Here is a 13,270-nt window from a genome sequence, read left to right as displayed (position 1 = left end):
AGAGCCTACAACAAAAGCCTCCAAGAAAAACATGAACTGGTCCCAGGCCATGGAAGAGCTCAAAAAGGATTTGGAAAAGCAAGTTAGAGAAGTAGAGGAAAAATTGGGAAGAGAAATGAGAAGGATGCGAGAAAACCATGAAAAACAAGTCAATGACTTGCTAAAGGAGACCCAAAAAAATGCTGAAAAATACACTGAAGAAAACAACACCTTAAAAAATAGATTAACTCAAATAGCAAAAGAGCTCCAAAAAGCCAATGAGAAGAAGAATGCCTTGAAAGGCAGAATTAGCCAAATGGAAAAGGAGGTCAAAAAGACCACTGAAGAAAATACGACTTTAAAAATGAGATTGGAGCAAGTGGAAGCTAGTGACTTTATGAGAAATCAAGATATTATAAAACAGAAACAAAGGAATGAAAAAATGGAAGACAATGTGAAATATCTCATTGGAAAAACCACTGACCTGGAAAATAGATCCAGGAGAGAGAATTTGAAAATTATTGGACTACCTGAAAGCCATGATCAAAAAAAGAGCCTAGATATCATCTTTCAAGAAATTATCAAGGAGAACTGCCCTGATATTCTAGAGCCACAGGGCAAAATAGAAATTGAAAGAATCCATCGATCGCCTCCTCAAATAGATCCCAAAAAGAAATCTCCAAGGAATATTGTTGCCAAATTCCAGAGCTCCCAGATCAAGGAGAAAATACTGCAAGCAGCCAGAAGGAAACAATTTGAGTATTGTGGAAACCCAATCAGAATAACCCAAGATCTGGCAGCTTCTACATTAAGAGATCGAAGGGCTTGGAATATGATATTCCGGAGGTCAATGGAGCTAGGATTAAAACCTAGAATCACCTATCCAGCAAAACTGAGTATCATGCTCCAAGGCAAAATATGGATTTTCAATAAAATAGAGGACTTTCAAGCTTTCTCAGTGAAAAGACCAGAACTGAATAGAAAATTTGACTTTCAAACACAAGAATCAAGAGAAGCATGAAAAGGTAATCAAGAAACAGAAATTGCAAGGGACTTACTAAAGTTGAACTGTTTTGTTTACATTCCTACATGGAAAGATGATGTGTATGATACATGAGACATCAGTATTAGGGTAGCTGAAGGGAATATGCATATATATATGTTTATGTATATATAGGTGAATGTGTATGTATGTATATATCTATGTGTGTGTGTATATATATAAAAGAGAGAGAGCAGACACAGGGTGAGTTGAAGATGAAGGGAAGGTATCTAAAAGAAATAAAATCAAGTTAAGGGATGAGAGAGCAACATACTGAGAGAGGGAGATAGGGAGAGATAGAATGAGGTGGATTATCTCACACAGAGGTGGCAAAAGGAAGCAGTTCTGTGGGAGGAGGGGAGAGGGCAGGTAGGGGGGAATGAGTGAATCTTGCTGTCATCAGATTTGGCCTGAGGATGGAATACCATGCATACTCAATTGGGTATCTTACCCCACAGGAAAGAAGAGGGAGGAAGATAAAAAAAAATAAAAGGGGGGATGATGGAGGGGAGGGCAGAGGGAGGTGGAGGTAATCAAAAACAAACACTTTGGAAAGGGGACAGGGTCAAGGGAGAAAATTCAATAAAGCGGGATGGGTTGGGAAGGAGCAAAATATAGTTAGTCTTTCACAACATGAGTATTGTGGAAGGGTTATACATAATGATACACATGTGGCCTAAGTTGAATTGCTTGACTTCTTAGGGAGGGTGGGTGGGAAGGGAAGAGGGGAGAGAATTTGGAACTCAAAGTTTTAAAAACAGATGTTCAAAAACAAAAAAAAAAAAAGTTTTTGCTTGCAACTAGAAAATAACATACACAGGCAATGGGGAGTAGAAATTTATCTTGCCCTACAAGAAAGGAAGGGAAAAGGGGATGGGAGGGGAGAGGGGTGATAGAGGGGAGGGCTGACTGGGGAACAGGGCAACCAGAATATATGCCATCTTGGAGTGGGGGGGAGGGTAGAAATGGGGAGAAAATTTGTAATTCAAACTATTGTGAAAATCAATGCTGAAAACTAAATATGTTAAATAAATAAATTTAAATTAAAAAAAGTTTTCCATGTCTCTTAAATAATAGAGTGCCAAATTGTAACCATTATTTTAGGATAGGTTCAACTAATGCTGAATCTGTGTGACAACCACTCCATAAATGGTATCAAATCCATATTAATAGTTGTACATTATACACACAGATATCCTATGCCAAACCCTTTGACACCAACTCAGAGAGCTCCACTTGCCTCCAAGTCCAACTTTCAATAAAAATAAAATTGCTCCCCAGTCCTGGACTCTCTGTGCCCACCAACATTCCATAGTCTTTCTGCTCTCTTTCGCACCTTCTCTCTTCAAAGGTCCCTCCCATGCTTCTGCCAGTCTCCATGGCAGCCTTCGTATGTTTCTCTAAATAACATGATATGAGATGATATTTCTGGAATTAAGACATGTACATTTATAAAAATTAATACTAAAAAGTACTCTTCATTTTGCCCCTTCAGCCTCTCTTCATAGGTAGCTATATCCCCAGAGCCTTGGCTTTGATGCCCAGATCCTAGATGGAAGTCTCTCTCTCCTCTCTCACATCATAATTACTTACTTTTTATGAGGCCCATAAATATTTTTAGGATCACTTCAGTACTAAATTTCTGCATGTGGTGCCATAAAATTAAGGTAAGAAAGCACTTTAGGTATGTCTTTGTATGTGCATTTTATATGTATATTTGTAAATATGAGTCATTGTGTGAGTATGTCTATATGTGTGTTAATATTTGACTGTGAATGCCTATTAATAATAATAATAATATCTGCATAGTACTTTAAGGTTTGAAAAGTACTTTACGTATGCCATCTCATTTGAGCCTCATAAGAACCCCATGAGGCAGGTATTCATTTAATCTTCATTTTAAGTAAGAGGAAATTGAGATTCAGAGCAGTTAAATGACTTGTCCAGGTTATCAGAAATAGCCAGTGTCTGAGGAAGGATTCAAACCTATGTTTTCCTGACTCCAGGTATAGTATTCATTACCACACACTACTCCTAAGAATGTGCATGGAGGTCACAGTGTGAAAACTTGAGTGTGTGTTTATGTTTGTGTGTGTGCGTGTGTGTGTGTGTGTGTGTGTGTGTGTGTGTGTGTGTGTGTGTGTGTGTGTTTGGGTCTTTATTTCTTGGATTTGGCTGGAGCTGAGGCTCACAAAACTATAGGAACTCTGGGGAAGAGGTAGCAATTCTACCCTTCAATGGTCCTAATTGTTTTGAAGTTTTTCCTTACATTGAAACAAAGTCTGCCTTTTGGCTGATGGTCTGGCATAAAAATGAAGGCTAGTTCTCTGTTCCTTTTCCCATTTGTTCTATCTTACTCCTTTCCCCCTCTTTCTTGGTCTTCCTCTAGTCCTCTTCTACTAAATCAATAAGCTTTTAATAAGTGCCTACTATGTGCTAGGCACTGGGATTGCAAATACAAAAACATGAAAGAGGAGAAAAACACAGCAAATAACTAAATGTATGTATAAAACAAAGTTATTTAAGGAGGGAGGAAGCACTAAAAACTGGCAGGGGGAGAGCTTTAAAAAGGTATACGGAAGAGGGGGTTTCTTAGCTGAGAACTATCTATGGTACTACTTTGGTGTGGCCAGTAGGTGGCTATTGCTATTCTTAATTCAGGAAATTTAGCAACCCCCACATACTTGATTTTCCTTAACTGATTATGCTTCTACAGTTGCCACCTAATTAGGATATATAGAATCAAGGTCTTTCACCTAAAAATAGAATTATATTCAAAAACAATAGTCAAGAAAGACAATATAATAAATATATACATAAATACACAAACACACACACAAGCTACTATCCAAATTCACTTTAGAATTGAAAACCAATGTTTTGGTGATTCAATCCAATTCAACAAACATTTAGGGTCAGAGTCAGGTTGCCTTGCTGGTTGGCTATGTGTGAAAGCAAGTCCATCCTTGCTCACTTGGAACATTGTGTATCATTTCAGTTGAATGTAAACTTCTTGAGGGCAGGGATATGTTTTCATTTTTTCATCATTGTACCCCTCAGCATTTAGCACATTATTTAGCACATAGTAGGCAGTAGCTACTAAATAGATGTTTAATATTAAATGGAAGGTTATTTTCACCCTTATCAGCATAAAAACTGGGTTAAGATTAAGCAATCTGATGTAATAGAAATCATGTAGCTAAATCCTCCTTGAAATTTCCTCCTTTGGTATACTTAGAAAATCTGTGCAGAAAATAAAGCTTGCTTGAGAAAGGAAAGAAATTGAGACAGTTTGTGAGGTAGGATAGTTATCAGAATTATGCTTTTGAAAACTATTCTTAATATCTGGAATTTTGCAAATAAAAGGATGTATAACTTAAAATTTTCAATCCTCTAGGACTTCTTTCTGATCATAAAATTCTATCTATCTTGGTAGGATTCTTACAACAGAAATCAGAATATACAAATTCAAATAATGTATGTGTTCAAAGGTCACTGTTAATATAATCCACTGTCAGAAGATGTGACTGAAAAACAGATGTTAGATCAAGATCTTTCTACCTTGCTTCTATGCAAAAATTGCTCTTTGTTTTGTAGTCATTATAATCACTTTTAGGAACTGATTTTTTTTTCCTATTTGCATAGATCCAACTCTTTGCTGTCAGTCACCTTTGCTCAAAACAAGCCAGTCCATCTGATATTTGGTCTGCCAGCTATAGAATTCTCTTTTGGCGGATATATTTCTCAGAATTCTACAGCTGTGATACATTTCCTGGAGCTGTTTTTCAGGACATTCTTAGAGCATTCCTTCCTACTGTGGTCTCTCCAGCATCAGTTGATTTTGTTGTTGTTGTTGTTGTTGTTGTTGTGAGAAACTGGTGTTTGCTTTCCTTCAGCATATTTCAGCACTAGTAAAAAGCATATGGGAGGGGCAGCTAGATGGCACAGTGAGTACAGCACCGGCCCTGGAGTCAGAAGGACTTGAGTTCAAATCCGGCCTCAGACACTTGACACACTTACTAGCTGTGTGACCTTGGGCAAGTCACTTAACCCCAATTGCCCTGCCTTCCCCCTTGCAAAAATTAAAAAAAAAAAAAAGCATATCGGATAAAGCTTAGTTCTTACCAGCTCAGTGACCTAAGCAGTAGGAGCTGCAGACCAGTCTTCAGTAGCAGACTGAATGTTCCAGTCATTAGGGAACTGCTGAATGGGCACAGATGGCAATTAAATTCCTTCAGAGCAATCTGAAACCTCAGATAGAATAACAGTGAGTTCTGGAGCTGAGGCAGTTCATCCACCTTGGAACTCCCCTACCTTTTCAGCTGCTGCCTCCTCCTCCTTTTCACTCTCCTCTGGAGTCCCATAGAAGTAAAGATCAGGCATGACCTCCCATGGCTGATCATAGGATTTAGCAACACACATATCTATCACATTAGATGCACTGAGTAATCTCCTTTATTGGTGCATGCAATGGTAATGTCCACATATCAAAGTGCGGATTCTGTGTTCCATAGTGCTTAAAGTATTTGGGAGGTAAAATTTGGGAGGTAAATGTAAGAGGATTTCATCATAAACTGGTGGTGATCATCTCTAGGATCAGTAATTACCAAGAGGCAAGACTCCCAGAATGCTGCCTGAATCTGGTTAGTGAAGATGTCAGATGGTAAATGTCAGGAATAACTGTAATAAATTGTGAAAAAATCAGTTGACTGCACAGTATTCCTGGATTAGGAGATACTCATGTTAGTTGGATTTTCAAAAGCAACAATGGTGCAAGCCCCTATAAGAAGCATTTCCCAAGTTCTTTTCAGGTTTATGACATAGTTTCTAGATCTACTGTTCCATTTGGAAGTCCAGGTTGATTGTCCCAGAATGGGTTAGTTCAGAAAGGAATTTGAGGGCAACTTTCTCCCTCATCTTCAAGACATCTGAGGATCAGGATATTGTGAATTGCTTTTTAAAGTGACAAAGGAAACTGAATACAATGTCTTTCTGGAACACTGTTCTCTGTAGTACAAAAAACACATGCAAAAAATACTTTAGTAGTTTGTCATCATGCATCCTTTTCACAAAGCCCGACTGGATGTAATGGTTTTGCAACTTCATTTCTGTGCTCACAGACTTGTTGAAATTGAATACTTGATTTTAATGGTCCTACTTTGCCATATGGATTATGGCAACAAGTAAAGGATGCACAGAAATAAATATATTATTAAATTAACACACCAGCATTTCATTCTCCAAAATAGTATTCTTCCAACTAAGGTTCCCCCATCCTCTGATACCTCATCATGATGTGGGAGGCAACCCAGAATTCTAGAAGGCCATGCTTAGTGTTCCTGCTCCAAGGTAGAAAGGCTTCTAGCTATCAGCCTATGTAACTATGACTTGTAATTTCTTTTTTTTTTTTGTAATTTCTGTTGGTAAAGAGAAACCCAGTGATGGGTTGCATGTCTGTGTAATGGCAAGCAAAGTAAAACTTTTTGTTTTGCTCTTCTTTCTTTTGGAGTTCTAGTTCTCAGCACTAAGGTAATCAAGTGCCTTTGATTGAGACTTGCCTTTGTTTGAATTGAGTTCTTTGATTAATCAAGAGTCTTTGATGACCTGCTTAAGTCACAAGAAAGCCTAAGTCACATGAGTTGGAGTCACATGGTTGTGATGCCCTCTGACCCTGAAGAAGTATCTATATATACTCTGAGGTTAGCATGATTGGAAGAGCATTCCTGTGATTTCGCCAGACAAGACTCTGGGTAGCTGTTAAAGAGCTCCCCAGCTTTGAAAACCCAGATGTTGGTGCTTCTCTCACTGGTAATTATGTATATATTGCTATGCACAGACAGAAGCTTTGCATGCTGATTTGTGTTATTTGCTCTGTTTATATCATCTCTGCTTGTAATTTCTGTTTGTATTTACTTTGAAGTTCCGAGTGCTGACTTTTTCCCCTGAACTAAGTGAGTAAGTATGTTTAATTAAAGTGAGATTATAAACCCCTTAAAGTTGCTTTCCTTGGAAAAGCGGATCAAAGAACCTGTGTTAGCAGCTCTCCTGTGTGCTGGTGTTACTGGCCTTACACAGCCACAGCAGTTGCAAGCTGCATTGTTTTACAGTCTGTTGAAAATCAGCTTGATTCAACTCAGAGGCTTATCAACAATCTAGCCATAAGGTAATGAATGTTTTGGCCAAAGTAATTTTCTACACTACAGTACAGTGTAGTAGAAAGAGTCCTGACTCTGGAGTCAAAGACTGGAGTTCGTATTCCACGTATGATGCTTTCTACTTATGTGCCTTCAGGAAAATGAGGTCATTGGACTAGATGGATTCTGAGGCCCCTTCCAAGTCTAGAGCTATGAGTCTGTATACCTATGGCTTGTAATTTTTATTGGTAAAGGAATAAATAAAATATTTCTTAAGTGCTTACTGAGCATTGGGGGTACAAATAGAAAAGTAAAACAGTCTCTTATCTCAAGGAGCTCACATCCTAATGGAGGAGACAACGTACATAGAGGAGACAACATACATGGACGTTTCCAGCTGTAAGTCAGATGGAAAGGTCCCATGGTCCTTAGGGTGCAGTGGCAAAGCAAATGCTAATGCCTTTTTTCTAATGTCATTTCCATCAATAAAATCAAATCAGGTTCTAGTGTTGAGCCATTTGACAGTACCAAGGACTGGTGACAAGAACTTTATTTTCTGGGTCTTTAACAGCTATAGGATCATTTGTTAGGTTTCATCTCCATAAAGGTTTTCTTGGCTTCCCAGAATGAACACTACAGATATCAGCATTGCTATTCCAAAGGCTCCTGGGTTAATAACAACAAAAACAAAATAACGATAGCTAGAATTTACATAATATCTACTATGTGCTAGGCCTTAATCCAAGCACTTTGCAAGCATTATCTCATTTGATCCTCACAACCCTGGGAGGTAGGTGCTATTATTATCCCCATTTTACAGATAAGGAAACAGGCAAATGGAAGTTAAATGATGTGCCCAGGGTCACACAGGTTTAGGGTCCTGGACTGTTTCCATCTGTGTCTGAGAAAAGATGGTGGTCAAGGATCATGGTGATTTGACTTGTTTGACAAGCTACTTCCTGTCTTTCCTTCAGGGTGCTTTGCCACTTCATCCAAGTTGGTTTGGTTGCCCTGTGAATGGCATTTAGTGGGGACAGCTGGCCCCATCTCCATTGGAATCACTTCCTGGAAGGAATGCTGTGGGAGTTAGAAGTAGAACCAATGGTCTTGGGGGAGGGGACTGCCAGTACCAGGGCTCTTGTCCCTATCTACCTGTTGATAGCAATTGGTCAGCCATTGATGTTGGTAGTGATGAGGAAGGTATGTTTCTGTATTATGATTTTTTTCCTTCAATGATGGCTATAATAGCTAGACTGGAAGCAGGTCCATTGATTTTGGAGATACCCCTAGTCCCAAGGCTATTGGGTTAAAGGTCTTGGACTGTATTCTTCAAAGTCCAAGGGGAGAAATGTGGTCAAAGTAGTGGTGCTGGTGGTTTGACTTGCCCTGCACATTCGTTCTCCTGTTTCTCCCTCAGGTTGCTCTGCTAAGAAGTACCCACAATGACAAACTCACAGATGCCTAAACTACTGAAGAAAATAAGGTGATGTTGTTGTTCAGTCATTTTCCAGTCACATCCTACTCTTCATGATCCCATTCAGGATTTTCTTGGCAATGATACTGGAGGGGTTTATTGTTTCCTTCTCCAGCTCACTTTACAGATGAGGAAACTACGTTAACAGGCATAAGTGACTTGCCTGGGGTCACATAGCTTGTAAGTGTCTAAGGCCAGATTTGAACTCAGGAAGATGAGTCTTCCTGACTTCAGGCCCAGCACTCTATCCACTGTGTCACCTAGCTGCCCTAAGGTAATGTTAGAGGAAGCCTATAACATATGATAGGAATAATACGTGCAACCTATTTCTTTTTTCAGATGTAAAAGTGGACAATATGCATCTTTTGAGTCATACAGGAATTAGTTCCCTTGCCGGGTACTGACCTCTGCTGACAGTTTTTTGAACATACATATGAGGTAGATTGTTAGCATCGATGATTTCTCTATGAAGATTAATAGGTCTTGCTTACTGTAAAATACCCCACCCCAAACATTGACAGAGTTTTGATTTAGACTTGGGTTGCTTTTTCACATGCACAAGGTTTTTTTTTTTAGTTTAGAATACATATGTGTATATATCTGTGTGTGTGTATACATATGCACATATGTATGCATATATATTTTAATTCTGGATGACATGACCATGGCAGGGGTCAGGGCTTCTCCAGATGGCTCACTTAAGAGTTAGTAATTTCCTAACTCAGAAGTACCTTTGCCTTATCACTGTGCATTATCATAGGATGTCATACCTCAAAGATAACCATCAGGGCTCATCTGCTAAAAGGAAAAAGCTAACCTTTGGGAGAAACTGTCTGATCTAGGAAACATTTGAATCAGGTCAGTTGAGTCTGGCCATGAGTTGAAGTAGGAAACCATGATAAGGCAATAAAAAATTCAGAGAGTAGGAGAAATAAAAGAAGCTAAAGTCTTGATTAACTACTATGCCTAATACTTTATTAACATCACAGAGAGATGATAGAATAATACTCAGAGTAAGAATAAAAGCCCCTCAAGGTATAAATTATTCAGCAACACTGGAAAGACAAAGAAAGCATCAAGAAATTCTAAAGCTATTCTCAGGGAATCATCTTTTTTTTTTCATCAGTTAAAAGTCATGCCTGATGATCTTTGTAAAAGAACTGAATATATAAACATCTGGAGCCCTAGTCCAGTTATATTAATTCCTTTCTCTCAAATTCTCATTCTGTCTTCATCAGAGCATCACTTATGGTGAGACAAGAGCATTTCTGTGCTAGGAAGTGTCCTTTGATCATTTGAATCAAAGCAGATTGACCATGTAACAGTTTCTTCCAGGGCATTTATGAACAATCATCCCTTTCCTGTTACTATTAGATTTTAGATATTCTCATTGGCTCCTTCCCCACCCCACCTCCATCCCACTTCTCCAATAGTTTCCTATTTGCTTACCAAGTAACTTTCAAATTTCTATACCTGGCATTCAAGACTATTCATAATCTTGTCCCTCACTTCCTTTTCAGCCTCATCTCATATAATTCCAATATATACATACTCTGTCTTTCAGTCAAATCAGACAACTGTTTTCCCTGACCCAAATATGCTCTATATTAGAAACTTCCCAATTCCTTTTAGATCTAGGCTGTTGATAACAAATCATTTAAATTTCCATTACAACAAAGAACAAAAATGATTTACTTAAAATATGAAGCATTATGACATCAAGGAAATAAATCCTCAACATGTTCTTCTAATGCATGTGACCCTAAGAAAACCATTTTGTCTCCTCCAAATTCCCCTTGGATGGAAGGTTGTGAGACTTTCCCTAGGCCTCCCTAGGCTCCCTAGGCCTTTTCTATACCATGAGAAAGAGGAAAGCAGGTCAACACTTTTGTCTCAATATAGAAGGAGAGAGAGAGATTTTGGTTATACACAGAAATGTGCCAGGGCAGAGGTTGGTGTCTGCAGTTTTCCATATGGCTCAGACTGCCGTGGGAATGTTGGCTGCTACACATCCTAGCTCCCTGACCTGCACAAATTGCTCCATTAGGCCACACAAGAATGATCATTCACCTGGCTGCACCATTCACTACCTCAAAAGAAAGGGAGGGATTACTACCTACCCAAAAAATCAGATCCTGTATATGGACACAACCATGTCAGTCCATCACTCACATCCTTTTCTTTCCCAGGATTCCTTTTCAAAACCCTGCTACTGTATCTGTTGATTTGGACATTGTACTGCTATCAGCACAATTAGTCTCTTCCCTAAGTAGGGTGAGTGAAGCTGCATGTGAGAGCTTCATGGCCTTGGGATGGAACCAAGAAATGGTCTTTCCTACACAGGTTTTGCATTGGAAGTTGTCATAAACTGACAAAGCAGAATCACTCTTATGTGCCCATTTTTAAAGATATCATCTAATGAACTCCATTAGTCACCTTTAGTCAGGGTTCAGAGGAAGTGGATCTGGTCCTGAAAGAACACAATTTCTTTGCAGATTGCTGTTTGTCTCTGTGTCTGTGTACTCCCGGAAGAGATTCAGAGACAGTTCTCAAGTTGGTCAGTTTGAAAAGACTAGCTGATCAGAGCTGACCTGATCTCTGAAAGGATGTTCTGAGACCCCCACCTGTGTCTAAATGTAAGAGTATCAGCAGGGAAAAACATATTACACTCTGAAAGTCAAATTCAACTGCTATTTAGTCTAATTTGGTTCTTAAAATATTCATTCTGTGAAAAGCATCTCGTTAGTTATATGAAAGATACAAAATTTAGACAAGATATGGTCCCCTATAGTTATCAGAGTGATAAGGCATAAATACAAATGACTACAATATACATTCTTCTGTAACGAATGCCTTAGAGAGAAGCAAAACAAAGTTCTATGTCAGTTCTAAGAAGGAAGGTCATTTCTTTTTTTCCCCCACACTTCATAGTACCATATTTCACAGCATAATTGTCACCCCCTTTTTTTTACAATCCAAAACTTGGTTTATAACCTTTTATCGAGTACTCGTCTCACTGCATAATTCTATCCTCATGCTGCTTAAAAAGTAAATGGAGTAGCAATGTATTCACCAGTGGCATATGGATACGCACCTTGAGACACAAGCCTAGAATTCTCAGGCATGCACATTGTCAGTATATTTCCAAAAGCTGACTTGCTTGGTTTGTTTAGAGTGCTGAAGTACTAACAGTATTGTCACTGAACCCAGTGAAGAGCTATACAGGTAAGAGGAGCAGGCGAGCAAGCAAAGCTGCCATGAGCGAGTCATGTGATATGGGAAGACCTGCATCTTCTCGAATTTAATGTATGTTCACAAGTATTCCATGCATCCTAATTTTGCACCAAAGACAGTTTAGTAATAAATCATTTTTAAGTAATACTGGCATAAAATTTTAAAAAGCTTCAAATAATGGTTGCACCCCACATTTTTGCAAAAAAAAATTTGGCATAAAATCTGTGATGATTATGCATTGAAATACAGTATTTTATTTTTTCCAATTACATGTAAAGATAGTTTTCAACATTCGCTTTTATAAGATTCTGAGTTCCAAATTTTTTCTCCCTCCCTCCCCTCCCCGTTCCCTACCCCCTCCCCAAGATGGCAAGCAATTTGATACAGGTTATACATGTACAAGCATATTAAACATATTTCTACATTAGTCACGTTGTGGAAGAAAAATCAGAACAAAAGGGGAAAACTATGAGAAAGGGGAAAAAAGTGAAAATAGTATGCTTTGATCTGCATTCAGGCTCCATGTTTCTTTCTCTGGATGTAGATAGCATTTTCCATTATGAATCTTTTAGAATTGTCTTAGATCATTGTATTGCTGAGAAGAACCAAGTCTATCAAAGTTGATCATCACACAATGTTGCTGTTACTGTGTACAAAGTTTTCCTGATTCTGCTCACTTCATTCAGCATCAGTTTATGTAAGTCTTTCCAGGTTTTTCTGAAATATGCCTATTCATCATTTCTTACAGCACAATAGTATTCTCTTAACATTTATATATCACAGTTTGTTCAGCCTTTCCCCAATTGATGGGCATCCCCTCAATTTCCAATTCTTGGCCACCACAAGAAGAGCTGCTATAAATATTTTTGTACAGGTAGTTCCTTTTCCATTTTTATGATCTCTTTGGGAAACAGGCCTAGTTAGTGGTATTGCTGAATACTCATAGTTTTATAGCCCTTTGAGCTTAGTTCCAAATTGCTCTCCAGAATAGTAGGGTCAGTTATAACTCCACAAATAATGCATTAGTGTTCCAATTTTCCCATACCTTCTCCAAAATTTATCATTTTCCTTTTGCATCATATTAGCCAATCTGATAGGTGTGAAGTGGTGGTACCTCCAAGTTGTTTTAATTTGCATTTCTCTAGTCAATGGTGATTTAGAGCATTTTTTCATATGACTATAGATAGCTTTAATTTCTTCACCTGAAAATTGCCTGTTCATATCCTTTGACTATTTATCAATTGAGGAATGACTCATATTCTTATAAATTTGACTCAGTTCTTTATATGTTTTAGAAATGAGGCCTTTATTAGAAATACTGGCAATGAAGATTGTTTCCCAGCTTTCTGTTTTCCTTCTAATCTTAGTTGTATTGGCTTCATTTGTGCAAAACCTTTTAAAATTTAG

Source organism: Trichosurus vulpecula, chromosome 2 (genome assembly GCF_011100635.1).
Source record: "Trichosurus vulpecula isolate mTriVul1 chromosome 2, mTriVul1.pri, whole genome shotgun sequence".
Classification (NCBI taxonomy): Eukaryota; Metazoa; Chordata; class Mammalia; order Diprotodontia; family Phalangeridae; genus Trichosurus; species Trichosurus vulpecula.
This window is presented reverse-complemented; position numbering follows the sequence as displayed.